General features: G+C 41.8%; 1 protein-coding gene across 4 annotated transcripts in view; it reads left to right on the forward strand.

Annotated features, from left to right (window-relative positions):
* DGCR2 (DiGeorge syndrome critical region gene 2) overlaps positions 1-14,661 on the forward strand; it is a 99,059-nt gene that overhangs the window by 62,598 nt on the left and 21,800 nt on the right. The window lies entirely within an intron of this gene.

A 14,661-nucleotide genomic window follows, 5' to 3' on the forward strand; every position in this document is an offset into this window, starting at 1 on the left:
TGGATTCAATCAAAGGGCTGCCCTTGGGGTCACATGTGACCTCGAGGCTGCAGGTACCCCAGCCCTGGATAAGTTTGGCCCATTAGTCTTGAAGCTGCCTCTTGTTGGTGTTCTCATCTAAACCCAGTTCTCTCATGCATTTTAAAATGTTTATTGATGTTCTCACTCTCTTCTTTATCATGATCACTAGTCCCATCTCCTTGTTGTTTTTACATCCTTATAACCCTTCAACATAAGCAAAAAAAAAAAAATCCATCCATTGGCTGTGTCTGAAGATCTGTGCCTCATTCTGTGCCGCTTAGGCATGCTGGGTCCTTGTGTGCCAGAGTGTTTAAGTCTTTCGGAGTTGTTTTTCTTTACACTATTTTAGATGTTGTATAGATTGTTCTCCAGGTTCTGCTCACGTCTTATCACATCACTCATACTAGTCCCCTCTTCACTGGCACAACCAGGAAACGAAAAAGTTTTTAACTTTGGTTTCATACTCTCTGAAGGTGGGTTGGACTGGGATTTATAGTCACGGATGAACCCTAATTCTCTTTGTTATTTATTTTATTCTGAATAGACTCTAACCAACATATTTGAATATGATTTCTCTTCCACTCCTTTTAATTTCAGCACTCCAAAATCAGATACTTCAGAGATATATTTTTTCTTTAAATTAATTTATTTAATTTTAGTTTTCAACATTCACTTCCATAAGCTTTTTTTTTGTTTTGTTTTGTTTTTCTTTGGAGGGGGAAGGCAGGGCAATTGGGGTTAAGTGACTTGCCCAAGGTCACACAGCTAGTAAGTGTGTCAAGTGTCTGAGGCCAGATTTGAACTGAGGTCCTCCTGACTCCAGGGCCAGTGCTCTACTCGCCTAGCTGCCCCTTCCATAAGTTTTTAAGTTTTAAATTTTCTTTGCACACCATCGGGCAATCTGATAAAGGCTCTACATATATCTACATTCTCATTAAACATATTTTCACATTAGTCATGTTGTAAAGAAGAATTAGAATGAATGGGAGAAACCACGAGAAAGAAGAAACAAAACAAAACAAAAAGAGAGAGCAAATAGTATACTTCAGTCTGCATTCAGACTCCATTGTTCTTTCTGTGGATGTGGATGGCATTTTCCATCATGAGTCTTTTGGAGTTATCTTAAATCTTTGCATTGCTGAGAAGAGCTAAGTCCATCAAAGCCAGTCATCGCACAATGTGGCCGTTACTGTGTACAGTGTTCTCCTGGTTCTGCTCATTTCACTCAGCATCAGTTCATAGAAGTCTTTCCATATTTTTCTGAAGTCTGTCTGTTCATCATTTCTTATAGCACAGTAGTTTTCTATTGCATTCATATACCACAACTTGTTTAGCCATTCCCCAACTAACGGGCATCCCCTCAATTTCCAATTCTTGGCCACCACAGAAAGAGCCGCTGTAAATGTTTTTGTACATGTGGGTCCTATTCTCATTTTTGTCATCTCTTTGGGATACAGCCCTAGAAGTGGTATTGCTGGGTCAAAGGTTAGACATATTTTTATAGCCCTTTGGGCATAGTTCCAAATTGTTCTCCAGAATGATTGCATCACTTCACAACTCCACCAACAATGAATTAGTGTTCCAATTTTCTCACTTCTTCAGCATTTATAATCTTCCTATTTGGTCATGATAGTCTGATAGGTGTGATGTAGTACCTCAGAGTTGTTTTGATTTGCATTTCTCTAATCAGTAGTGATTTAGAGCATTTTTTCGTATGTCTATAGATACCTTTAATTTCTTCCTCTGAAAATTGCCTGTTCATATCCTTTGCCCATTTATCAATTGGGGAATGACTTGTATTCTTATAAATTTGACTCAGTTTTCACTTTGGAGATTTTAAAAGATGTGTTTCAAGTGAAGTTTCTGAAACCAGCTAATTTCCAAACAGGGCATTGGTCAAACTTTTAAGAAGATGGCCTGTGGTTTGAATTGCGAATTTTTCTGAAGTTATTTGGCCTCAAGAGTTTCTTTCTGTGATGCTTAGGGAGGCGGCCTGTCGTGTTCTGTTTGCTGACACTGCTACACTAACAGCGCTTTGTCAGTAGATGGCGCTGTTGTTATGGGCACTATTCAGCTGATTCCATTTCTCCCAGATACTTAAAATGATAATCTCAGGAGACACATTCTTTTAACTGACGGTGCATAACCCTGTGCCTGAGAGTTTGCCTCCTTACCAAGCAGAGGGTTGATGGTCCTTAGGTGCAGTCCCAGGGAAGGCATAAGGAGGAATTTACTGCAAATGAAGTGATTGCTGACTCTATAGAAGAGTCAGGATTTCTTTGCTGGCCCAGCTACCCCTGAAGACACAGAAGGATTGTAATCTCTCTCTGGAGGGAGAAACCACAGGTCCTTGAGGTTTTGAAGTTAACTCCCAATGACTGCATTTGGTTAAGAGTGCAGAGGTTTCCATAGAGGCAACTCAGCCTTGGGAATTGACTCCTGGACTTGGAATCAGAAGGACCTGAGTTCAGATCTCACATGGGACACTTACTGCAGGGTCCCAAACAATTCCCTTTACCTCTGTTGGGCTTCAGGAAACTTGGCCAGATGACTCCATGAACTTATGGATGGGTCTAGGTTTCTGTTGGTGGAGGGAATGTCCTGCGTTGACCAAATCATAGTGTCCACTTCTCCCCATGTATTTGTGTCTTAAGGTTTGTAAATTGCTTTCCACACAACAACTCTTTGAAGTAGGGGGGTTACAAGGATCATCTTCACATTTTTATGAGGAGGAAACCAGGAAGACTGGGTGAGTTACCTGTGGCCCCACAGCCAGCAAGGGTCTGAGCTGAGATCTGAACCCAAAGCTCTAGTTCAGGTCCCTTTCCAGTCTGCGATACATCTTTATGAAAGGAGTGTGATAGGCCCCTGATAGGACATTGCCCTGCAGGGAACCCCTTCATTCACCCTTTCATGGTGGAGACACAAAATAGGGAGAGAAATGGTTTCTAGTTTGATTTCATAGACCTTGGAATCTCTCTTGGGAGGAAAAGGGAGCAACTTCCGCCCTCCTCTTCTCCACAGCATCTCCTGCCAAGACAGACTTTTCTGTGGGTCTTTCTCTTTACAGTCTTTCTACCCTCACTGGGAACTCACACATCATCATTGTCCTTTTTCCTTCTTTTGTTTTTGTTGGTAAATTTTGTTTCCTCATTATATAAGACTCACTTGTACTGACAATTGAATCCTCAGGATGTACACTTCTCCAGAACACATAAACCAGACAATGTAGACAAGTGAATAAATTGATAGTACACGCAACCTTCCAGGATAATATTTGACCATTGATTCTTTTAAAGGTGTATGTCATCAGGGCCAGTGTTGCCCAGTGTTGCCCAGTGTTTTTATCTTGAATTTTGTTGCCATTTGAAATGGTGTTCATAACAGAGGAGAAATAAAAAGAATTATCAGAATCAACTATGTAGAATTATATACTAGAAAAACTGAGACTTTAAAAGAAATGGATGGTTACTTAGAATAATATAAACGATCGAATATGAAATGCACATTTTAAACAGTCCCATCTCAGAAAAGAAAATTGAACAAACCCCAAAGGAATTACTAAAGGGGAAAACCCCCAGTCCAGGCAGATTTACATGTATCAGATAGTTAAAGAGCAATTAATACACAGGTTATTTTCAACCCTAACTCTCAAATTATATTTTTCAGTAGTAATAGTAAAAACTTTGGGGTATTTGTTACAAAATAGAAAATTATATTAGTGGAACTGAGTAGATAAGAGCAAATCAGAAGCAATCAAACTCAATGAACCACTATTTGATAAACCTGAGAATTTCAGTTACTTGAGGAAGAACTCCCTATTTGACAAGAGCTAGGAAACCTGGTGAGCAGATTTGCAGAAATGTGGGTGAGCCCCACATCTTTCTGTTCACCTAGTTATGCATCACCCTAGTTAACAAGAATTTATTAAGCCCTCATTGCTATGTGCCAGGCCTCTGCCTTTCAGGAACTCCCATTCTAGGGGGTAGACAGCACATAAACCACTATGTACATAAGAGATAGAGGGGAGGCAGAAGATCATCCCAGAGGGAAGCCACAGGAAGAGCCTCCTGTAGGAGAGACTTGAGCTGAATCTTTTTTAAAAATTATTTTATTTTTTTCTGAATTACATGTAAAAACAGTTTTTTAACATTAATTTTAGAAAGTTTTGAGTCCCAGATTCCCTCCTGTCCTCCAGATTTCCACCCCCCCTCCTCAAGAAGGCAAGTAATTTGTTGTATATTGTACATGTGCAGTCATGCAAAACACACTCACCTTATGATGTCATTGGTCCTCTTTGAAAACAAAGGAAGAACAACAGGAATTTCCATATTAGTCGTGTTGTAAAAAAAAAACCACCCCACAAACCAACCCCCCGCCCCTCCCCCCAAAAAACCCAAGAAAAATAAAGAAAGTGAAAAAAGTATGCTTGAGTCTATATTCAGACGCCATCAGTTCTTTCTGCGGAGGTGGCTTTTTTTCATCACAAGTCCTTCAGATTGTCTTGGATCATCTCATTGCTGAGAATAGCTAAGTCTTTCATAGTTGATCATTGTACAGTATTACTGTTACTGTGTACAGTGTTCTCCTTGTTCTGCTCACTTCACTTTGCATCAGTTCATAGAAGTTTTTCCGGGTTTTTCTGAAAGCATCCCAGTTGTCATTTCTTATAGCACAGTAATATTTCATCATAACTGTATGCCCCAACTTGTTCATCCATTCCCCACTTGATGGGCATCCCCTCAATTTCCAGTACTTTGATACAACAAAAAGAATTACTATAAATATTTTTGTACATATAGGTCTTTTTCCTTTATCTTTATCTTGGGATACAGACCTGGAAGTGGTATTCCTGGGTCAAAGGGTATGCACAGTTTTATAGCTCTTTGGGCATGGTTCCAGATTGTTCTCCATAATGGTTAGATCAGTTCAAAACTCCCAGTTTTTTCACATCCCCTCCAATATTTTCCATTTTCCCTTTTTGTCATAGTAGCTGATATGATAGGTGTGAGAGGTGGTACCTCAAAGTTATTTGAATTTACATTTCTCTGATCAATAAGTGATTTAGAGCATTTTTTTCATGTGACTATAGATAGCTTTGATTTCTTCTTCAGAAAACTTGCCTGTTCATACCCTTTGACCATTTATCAGATGGAGAATTCCTCATATTCTTATAAATTTGACTCAGTTTTCTATATATTTGAGAAACAATACCTGTATCAGAGAAACTTGCTGTAAATTTTTTTTCTATTTCTTGCTTTCCTTCATATCTTGGTTGCATTGGTTTTGTTTGTGCAAAACCTTTTTAATCTGGTGTAATCAAAATTATCCATTTTACATCACAGAAGGCTCTTCCGTCTCTTGTTGTTCATAAATTCTTACCTTATCTGTAGATCTGATAGGTACTTTTTCCATATTCCCCTAATTTGCTTATGACATCACCCTTAATGTCTAAATCATGTGCCCATTTTAATCTTTTCTTGGTATACAGTGCCGGATGTTGGGTCTATACCTTGTTTCTGCCAAAGCGTTTTCCAGTTTTCCCAGCAGTTTTTGTCAGATAGTGAGTTCTTGTCCCAGAAGCTGGGGTCTTTGGGTTTATCAAACACTAGATTATTGTGGTCATTTACTACTGTGTATCATGTACCTAATCTATTCCATTGATCCGCCGTTCAATTTCTTAGCCAGGACCAGATTGTTTTGATAATAACTACTTTGTAATACAATTTGAGGTCTGGGAGGGTTAGTCTACTTTCCTTCACATTTTTTCATTAATTCCCTTGATATTTTTGACCTTTTGTTCTTCTAAATAAATTTTGTTATTGTTTTTTCTCTCTCTATAAAATAATTTTTGATAATTTAACTGGTATAGCACTGAATAAATTAATTTAGCTGAAATTGTCATTTTTATTATATTGGCTCTGCCTAACTATGAGCAATTAATAATCCTCCACTTGTTTAGATCTGACTTTATTTATGTGAAAAGTGTTTTGTATTTGTGTTCACATAATCCTTGGGTTTGTTTTGGCAGGTGGACTCTTGGATATTTTATGTTGTCGACAATTATTTTAAATGGGACTTCTCTTTCTATTTCTTCCTGCTGGGTTTTGTTGGTAGTACATAGAAATGCTGAAGATTTATGTGGTTTATTTTATATCCTATGACTTTGCTGAAGTTGTTAATTATTTCACCTAGTTTTTCAGTTGAGTCTCTAGGATTCTCTAATTAGGCTGAATCTGAACAAAGTTACCCACACTAAGAGGCTGAGGTCCAGGAGCAAAGCATTGCAGAGATACAGATGTCCCTGGGAGGCAGGTGATATTGTGACCTCCATTTTTACAGATGAGGAAGCTGAGGCTGAGAGGAGTGGATTGGTCCAGAGTCATTGAGTGAAATGCCTGGGGCAGGATTTGAACTCAAGTTCTCCTAACTTCCAGTCCAGTGCTCCTTATTCACCACACCATCCAGCTGCCATTCCAGAACATTCCAATTTAAAGACAAGGAATCAAGAGATGGGACATCACACACAAACAACAGTTAGTGGATTGGCCAGTGTACCTGAATTGGAAAATTCATGTAAGGGAGTAAGAGATGGAATGGTGGGAGGGGGCTGGTTATGAAAGGCTTTGAAGGCCAACCGGAGCATTTTGTGATTGATCCTGGAGGCCATAGGAAGCTACGGAAGTTTATTGAATAGGGGGTGACATGGTCAGATCTTTGCTTTAGGAAAAGCACTTTGGTGGCTGAATGGAGGATGATCTGGAGTAGGGAGAGAGTGGAGGCAGCAGACCCACCTGCAGGCTATGGCAGTAGTCCAAGTATAAGGTGATGAGGGTCTGCACCAGGGTGGGGGCAGTGTCAGAGGAGAGAAGGGAGCGTATTTAAGAGATGTTGCAGAGGTGAAATCAGCATGAGATGTTGGCAATGGTGCAATGGACAAGAGGTGCTGCCCAGGTGATATGTACAGGCCTTGGCTTGGATGTGGGGGGTGAGAGATAGTGAGGAGTCCAGGATGATTCCTAGGGGAGAGCCTGGGGGACTTAAGAGGATGGTGGTGTCCTCAGTAGTGTTAGGGAAAGTACGAGGTGGGGCTGGTTTAGGGGGAAAGATTCGGACTTGTTGAGTTTAAGATGTCCACTGAACATCCAGTTAAAAGTGTCTAATATGCAGTTGGAGATGCAAAATTGGAGGTCAGGAGAGAGATTGGGGCTGGACATGTGGATCAGGGCATCTGCAGAGTGTTGATAATTGAATACATGGCAAATGATGAGGTCACCAAGTGAGATAGTATAGAGGGAGAAGACAAGAGGGCTCAGGATAGAGCTCTGAGGGATACCTTAGGGGGTACTTAGGGTATACTAAGGGGATACTTGAGGGATGCTTAGAAGGTGTGATGAGAGTGAAGAACCAGCAAAAATGAGTGAGAAGGAGCCATCAGCCAGATTGGCAGTGAACCAAGGGGGAGCTGTGTGGCTAGAGCCTAGAGAAGAGAGGATCAAGTATTTGGGGGTATTTAGGAGATTGACAGTGCCAAAGGCTTTAGAAAGGTCAAGAAGGAAGAGGATTGAGAAAAGGCCAACATGAATGCATGACCTGAATATAAAAGGTCACACCACTTAAAAAAAGATTAGACACCAATGAGATGAGGTTCCTTTCACAATTATAACAAGGGTTAGAGATGATCTTGAAAGATAAGTCAGCTTTTGTACAGAGAAAATCAGAGCAGCTAGGATGAGATGGCAAGGTGCCACTTGTGATAAAATCTTTATACCAAATATCTCTTAGGAGAGCCTGATAATTAGAAAATAATTAGATAATTAGAAAATTGGCTCTGACAACGATTCCAATTAGATAAATGGTCAGTAGATAGGAGCAAACAGTTCCCAAAAGAATTTCCAAAAGTTAATCACCCTATGAAAGGATTCTCCAAATCCCAAGGAATAAGAGAAATGCAAATGAACCCAAAGAACTCATCTCCTAGCAAATTGACAAGATTAGAGAAGATAGGAACAGTCAGATTCATAACTACACTTTTTGTGGTCTCAAAGAATTGTAAACAAACTAGATGCCCATCTCTTGGGGAATGGCTGAACAAGTCATGGTATGTGAATGGCATGAAATACCACTAGGCTGTAAAAGCTAATGTGGAACCTTCAAAGAAGCATGGGAAGATTTATAGGAACTGTGGCAGAGTCATCCGTACAAAACCAGAACAGTAAAGGTGAGGATTTAACAATGGAAAGGAGGCAAAAAAAGAAACTGAATGTAGGGCAGTTATAACAACCAAGCCTAACCACACGTAAGAGTTGAGAAAATGAAGAGGTGAGACATTATGAATGTGAAATACAATATATACTGTCAGATACATCCGTATGTTCATTGGTTTTGGTGAGCTGCTTTTTTTCCTCATCTTTTAAATAATCTTTGTTATAAAGGATGACTTGGATATCAGAGGGAGAAGGAAATATTCAGAAATGAAGGTAATGTAAAAATAAATCATTGTAATGAAACATACAGAGGGGTGTGTATGTGTGTGTGTATGTATATGTATGGGACTTCTTTTTCTTTGGATTCTGCTTGGTTCACTCGGCATCATTTCTTACAGACCTTCCCTTTGCTTTAAATTCCTCCTATCTGTCACTCACTCCTTATGGTGCAATAAGCACTCCATTTCATTTACACACCCAACTTGTCCAGCTGTTTGCTAATCACTGAGCATATTTTTGATGTTTTTTTTTTAATTTTCCCTCTCTTCTTCCTGATATTTGTTAGTACCGTATAGAACTGCTGTTGATGGGGGAAGCGAGGGGAGATATGTTTTGTATCCTATTCTTTTCCTTATACAATTTTCTTGATTTGTTAGCTAATTCTCTAGCGTTTCCTAAGTAAATCATCATATTATCTTCAGATAGAGGTAGTAGCACCTTTTCCCAGTGCTTATTTCTTTAATTTCATTTTCTCATCTTAATAGTAATGGTGACAGTGGGCATTCTCACCTCATTCTTGATCTTACTGGGTGAGCTTCCAATATTTCTCTTTTACTGACCATGCAAACTCTTGGTTTTAGTTAAATGCTTTTTTTAATCAAATAAAGCAATGGTTCTCTCATTCCTTTCTTGAAGTTAAAACAGATGAGAACTGTGTCTTATCAGGAGTGTTTTCTGCATGTGTTGTTGATATCTGGTGTTCATCTTTTAACCTCCATTTTCATTGGTGGTGATATTGAGCTAGAACTTTCTCTGATCATTCTGTCTCTGGTGTAGGAATCAATATTTTCCAGAGTTCTCTCCTAGAGTTTAGTAGAGTTCCTTCTTTCTCTATTTTAGTAATAGTTTATGTTACATGGTTAGGGATTCATTGTTCTTTCATGTTTGCTTCACTTGCAAATCTGGTCTCTCCTGGAGTTTTTTTTCCTTGAGAGTTCCTTTATGGCTTGTTTCACTTGTTTTCTGGTGTGGGACATTGGGATATTCCTGTTTTGTAAAAACTTGTTTTACGTTTTCAATATTATTGAATGGTATCATAGTTTCTGAGAAATTTCTTTGTTTCCTTTTTATTTGTTGTGAATTCTCTCTTTGGACTTTTTATTTTGTTTGAATCTTCTATTTAGAAAATCAAGTGAGTTGGTGGTCTATCAGTTTTGTTTGTATTGTTTTCAAAAAGCTTTTTATTTTTAAAAAATTCAGTTTCGTTTATTTCATCTTTCATGTTTGTGCTTTTTTGGACTTTTACTTTCCTGGGGCTTTAGATTTATAAAATTGTTTGCTTGATTCAGTTGTCCTCTCTTTTTCTATTTGATTAATGTGTTCCAGGATATCATTTTTCCTTTTAAGCACTGCTTTTGCCACGTCCCCAGGAATTTTGGCTCGTCTCCTCATTCTACCTTTATGGTGTTGTATTGTAGAATCTTCTTATGTAGCCACAGTTGCCTCTTATCTTTTATGAGCTCAATCTCATTTGATTAAGAATTCTTCTCCAGCTATAGTTTTGAAAAGTCTTTGTACTTGTTTTTTTCCTAATTTTGTTATGGTGTGTTTTGGATTACTCACTTTAAGTTTTTTCTATGAGGATTTTTTTCTTCCTTCTTTTTTTTTTTTGGTTGTGGTTTTGTTTTGTGTCATTTGGGAATTTTGTTACTGCCCCGGGCTTAGTTGTAACTTCTCCCTCCATCATCTTTTTGGAACTCTTCAGACTTACCGTTGCTAAGACAAGTGGTACTGAATGGATGCTCCAGAATTACCGGATTGTCCAATCAAGAACCTCCCCATTGGCCTGCCTTAACTTCCCTGTTAGGCATACTGGCTTCTTCCTTGAAAGACCTTTGACGGTGCAAGGCTGGAGAGGAAGGGAGCTTGTGTCCTGCCCTCCAAGTCCAAGTTTGAAGGTTTTCTTCTTTGTCTACCCTTGTGAACTGCTTCTTCCTCCACCGACTTCATTCTGCTTTGTTCAGATGAGATGCCATCCTGCCACAGGGGTGCAAGGAACTGCTCTTACATGAAGGGACCTCCAGAGGCTGAAAATGAAGGATGAACTCAAGAAGAAAAGTCATAGGGTCTGAAGTTAGGGCTTGAATTTGGGTTCAGAATAAGATCTGTAGAAGTACCAGGTGGGTTAGACAAGGCTAGAAGGCAGTTTGGGTGAAAAAAATCTTGGGGTTGAAATGGACCAGTAGCTGGCATAGTCAGTAGTACCCCGTGGGAGTCACAAGCACTTTAGTGATCTGCTGATGGCAGAAACCTGGAGTTAGGTGGCCCCTTCTGGGCACTGTGTGTGGAAAGGAGGTAGAGCAATCCTGTGTGATGAATGGACTGGGAAGGATCAATGGGAGGAAGATGTTTAGCCTGGAAAGAGGAAAGAAACCGACGTGTAGCATGGCCATTGTCTCCTGGTGTTTGAGGAAGAGGCTTGGCCACACAGGGCAGAGTTGGGAGCACTTGGCAGAAGGGTCAGGAAAGCCATTTTCACCAAAGGGCAATGAGAAGTGCATAAAAATGAGGGGTGTCCACAACTTGATTTAAGTGACTTGCCCAAGGTGACAGAACTGCTAAGTGTCTGAGATAAGATTTGAACTCAGATCTGACTCCTGAGGCCTGTGTTCTTTCTGCTGTCTAAGTACCACTAGTCAGTTGCCCCCTCACTGGAGGTCTTCAAGAAGAGGTCAGATGACCCCTTGGGTCACCCTTGGGGTGCTGTACAATCTATTCATGATTCTAAGATCTTTGACTAGGTGATATTTGAGGTTCCTTTCAGCTCTCAGATTGTATGATTGTCTGTATTTTAAATGTTTTAGTTTGGCTGATGTAACAGTACCAGACTGAAGGGAAGAGATGTTCCTCAGTATAGATGGAAGCTAAAGAGCTCCTCTCGATGGGTGGACAGATGGATGGATGATGGATAGAGAGAGGGATAAATGGAAGGATGGATGGATGGTGGGGTGGATGGATGGAAGGATGGATGGATGGAGGGATAGATGGATGATGGATGGAGAGAGGGATAAATAGAAGGATGGAGGGATGGATGGATGGATAAATGGAAGGGTGGAGGGATGGATGGATAAATGGAAGGATGGATGGGAGGGATGGATGGATGGAGGGATGGATGGAAGGATGGATGGATGAATGGATGAACGGAAGGATGGATAGATGAATGGAAGGATGGGTAGATGAATGGAAGGAATGTTTTATTACACAGATGGACTTCAGTCCTGTGGCCTGACCAGGACAGGCGGAAACAGACACTTGGTCTGCGGTGGTCCCAGGGAAGCCAGCAACCACAAGGGCCCTTTGCTTCAAGTGCTTAATCCAAGGCTCCCAGGTCAGGGGGAGGAGCTTGTTGTAAACATCACGAGAGAAGTGGTCTCCAAAATAATTCCTTGGTGGCTAAGAGAAATTGGCCTAAAACAGGCCATGAAACCACATTGCTCCACACTTAGGTTTTGTAAATGGGATGTTAAAGTGCTAGTTCCCATTGTGAACTCAAATGGTAGCCACAGATCAATATAGGCTAAAGACAGCAGCATGTTCTGAGTTTGCAGCTGAGCTTTCAGACAGCTGGAGTCAGAGGCCAGCCTTGGGAGAGCCCAGCCGGCCCATCCCCAGTCCACAAAAGGAAAGGGTCCACTGAGGTGGCTGCAGTGGCCTCTTCCTATGCTGCTGAGCCCTGGAGGAGGGGCTGGTTCCCAGCATAGGTGTGCTTGATTGTTCTTGATTAATGAGGCTCTCATGCATTCTTGGGCTTCTTCCTGCATGGCTACTTGTATTGTGGCAACCTGCTGGCTGAAAAGGGACTGCCATTGAGGGGCTGAAGAATAAACCTTTGGTCATTTGGTTCTTTCTATTTCTGGGGGAAGGAGAGGTCTCCCCAGTTACATTCAGACCTATAAAGGCTACCCCCAGGAATATTCAGATGGTGGGGAGGTGCAGTGGGAGGGGGGAATTTGCTCATGTGTGTGAGGGGGAAGTGTCTTGGGTGCCCCTCCCCCATTCCCCCCACCCTGGCATATGATTGGCCAGAGGAAAGCCAGGCCGAGTTCTCTGGACTTTCTGTTGAGTTAGGGTTCACAGGACCATTAGGCTTAGAGCCAGAGGGGACCTTGGAAGTGTCCAGCCCAAAGCCCTTCTTTGTTTTCTAGAGAAGGAAATAGAGACCGAAGGTAATGGAGCAGGGTTGTAACCAGGGTCAGGTCCATTGGCCCTTTTCACATTGTCACAAGTCATTGTGGAGAAGAGAACCTATCGATGATCTTCCAGGCAGGTAGGTGTCGCAGTGGCCGGAGCGTTGGGTCTGGAGGACCAGAATTCAGTCCTGCCACAATGCCTTCTGAGCAGTGCAACCTGGGCAAGTCCCTTCTCTGGTGACTGCCTCGGTTTCCTCATCTGTAAAATGCGGATAAGAATAGCCCCTACCTCCCAAGGTTGTTGTGAGGATCAGTCTTTGTAAAGCACTTTGCAAAACTTGTGGAGCTATATAAACACTAGCCATGATTTTGATTATAGATCAAGCGCTGTCTGACCAAACTGACCTATCTCCTTTCGTTTCTCGATCCTCTCCTCCCACCCGGACCATCCCTTCATGCCAGAGACTTTATTTGGAAGGACTTGAGGTATGAACTAGTGATGAGCAACGTTGGAACTGGTCAGTCCTCATTCTGTCCAGCCACCTCCCTCTTAATCCTGGGTGGCCTTCTCTTGATAAATGTTATCACGAGAGCCAGCATTTGGCAAGGAAACGCAGAGAAGACACCAGAAGCTGCCTCACTCAAATGGCCTTGGGGCCACTGACCACCGGGGGGGCAGTCTCTGCTAGCCTCCTACCATAAGAACACTAGGGTGTCATTGTGCTTGCCCCCAGGTAGGGTCAGATCCAGGACCATTACAAGGAAAAGTCTACTTCCCTCCCAGGGTTATGGTGAGGATTGAAGGGAATCACAGATCTAAAATATTTTATAAGCCTTATAGCAGTCTGTAACATCTGTTAGTGATGGCATGTTTCAGCCCAACTCTCCTTCCCTTACTGTTTTTACCTTCTGTGTCTTTGTTTCACTATGCTTCTCCCTGTCCCAAGGCTCCTCTGCCCCCACCCCATGCTTAGAATGGACTCTCCACTCACCCCTAGTCTTCTGCTGTTGAAGCCTTCCCTTTCTCCTCTTTCCTTCTCCCTACGCTTACAGAGAAGTGATCCCCCCACCCCAGACTTCTTATAGCCCTTCCAGGGATGGGGAACCTGTAGCCCTGAGGCTGCGGGTGGCCCTCTAGGTACTCGAGTACAGCCTTTTGACTGAGTCCAAGCTTTACAGAACAAAACCCCTTCATAAAAAGACTTGTTCCTAGAGTACCTAGAGGGCGGGCTACAGGTTCCCCACTCCTGGATTAGACCATTCAGGGCTTAGCACAATATTGGTACATGGTAGGTGCTCAGTAGATGCTTCTTGACCACCATTCCTTTGCACTTAACTTCATTCTTCCTTGTCTTTTGGTTACCTATGTTCATATCTTTCCTCTTAGATTTTAAGTCCCTTGAGGACAAAGGACTTGTTGTATGTCTCTATGTTCCTAGCACCTGGTAGAATCAGAGTCCCACCGTTTCAGAGTTGGAAGGGACCTCAGAGGCCATGTGGTCTAGTGTATGCCACAGCAGGTGCCGTGTTTGCAAAAGGCTTAGATCTCTTTTTGGAGGAATAAATGGAATTGAAACATCACAGCCACCTGGTAGTGGTAGGGCCGGGTATTGCTGTCTGCAGTTTATGGACTAAGGCCCATGGCAGTCAGAACTGGATGTGCGCCTCTAGTCTCCAGATTCACCGTTCTTCCAACCAGATCCAGATCAACACCAGCCCTGTGCCACCTAATGTCGGGTTAAAATACGTGTGCCAAATCAGTAATGAGAAACTCGTAAATCCCTCCTGGACTGGGCAGTTCCGTTCTTGGAGCAGTTAGGGAGCACAGTGGATAGAGCCCTAGTCCTGGAGTCAGGAAGACCTGAGTTCAAATCCTTTCTCAGATGTCCCCTACTTTTGTGTTCCTCTTTCTGCCTCTGCTTCCTGACTTCTGAAAGGGGGCTAATAATGGCACCTACTTAACTCAGGGTTATTGTGATGATGAAGTGAATGTAGGCCATATGTAAGCCACTCTGCCAGCCTTA

This window comes from Trichosurus vulpecula, chromosome 1 (genome assembly GCF_011100635.1).
Source record: "Trichosurus vulpecula isolate mTriVul1 chromosome 1, mTriVul1.pri, whole genome shotgun sequence".
Lineage (NCBI taxonomy): Eukaryota > Metazoa > Chordata > Mammalia > Diprotodontia > Phalangeridae > Trichosurus > Trichosurus vulpecula.